Source organism: Mus caroli, unplaced genomic scaffold (genome assembly GCF_978045245.1).
Source record: "Mus caroli unplaced genomic scaffold, Mus_caroli_1 scaffold_6, whole genome shotgun sequence".
NCBI classification, from domain to species: Eukaryota; Metazoa; Chordata; class Mammalia; order Rodentia; family Muridae; genus Mus; species Mus caroli.
Window position 1 is genome coordinate 147,011,709 of NW_028227261.1, and position 774 is coordinate 147,012,482.

General features: G+C 42.9%; 1 non-coding gene across 1 annotated transcript; it reads right to left on the reverse strand.

The window, feature by feature from the left end:
- Positions 1–249: 249 nt before the first annotated feature.
- LOC115031022 (small nucleolar RNA SNORA17) lies at positions 250–381 on the reverse strand. The gene has a single exon (XR_003836611.1). It is a non-coding gene; the product is annotated as a small nucleolar RNA SNORA17 (small nucleolar RNA).
- Between the last annotated feature and the right edge of the window lie 393 nt (positions 382–774).

The following is a 774-nucleotide window of genomic DNA, read 5'->3' on the forward strand; positions in this document are numbered from 1 at the left end:
TGGTCATTTCAGGCTTGCTTCCTGTATGGACCCTATGGAGCCACTCTGTTGTTCATCTGGGGATCACTTCTCACTCAGCATGCCTAGATGGGCCTTTGCAAGGGTCATTTGTCTTAGGCTCACTCCTGCTGGGGGCCCATAGTCTCAGCCTGGAATCTTCTAGTCTCTGCCTTGCTCCCTGTTGATGGAGTCCATTTGGACCTTCCTGACGCTGGCCTGGCTGTCATCTCAGGCTCACTTTTTAAAGGGAATATTAGGCTATTAATCATTGAGATGTTCCTAGGTCCTACCTTTGAGTGTAGACATAGCCTCTCTCCTCTCTGCTCCCTACTGATATACATGTAACACAGGGGCCACTCCTGCAACTCTTTGAGAGGCAGGTGAGCTACACTCAGAACCCAAATTATTTCTTACTAAAATGACTTTAAAAACAATTTATTTTTAGTTATTAGATTATTATTTTTATAAATGGCTTTGTACTGATGTCCCATAGCTTACTTCATTGTACTATAAGACCAGAAATCATCTTCCCCAGGGTAGAGTAAGAATGCCCTTGGAGAGTTAAGTGGCCTGGTTTCAGATGACTAGGCATGGTAACCTTTCTTCAGACTGTGACTTGTATTAGTTACTTTTCTGTTCTGTAATCAAAACTAGGACCAAAACAACTTGGAGATCAAAATAAATATTTTGCTTATACTTCCTGAGCATAGGCCATCACTGAGGGAAATTATAGCTGGAATTCAAGTAGGAACTGTAGAGGGGCTCTACCTGCTG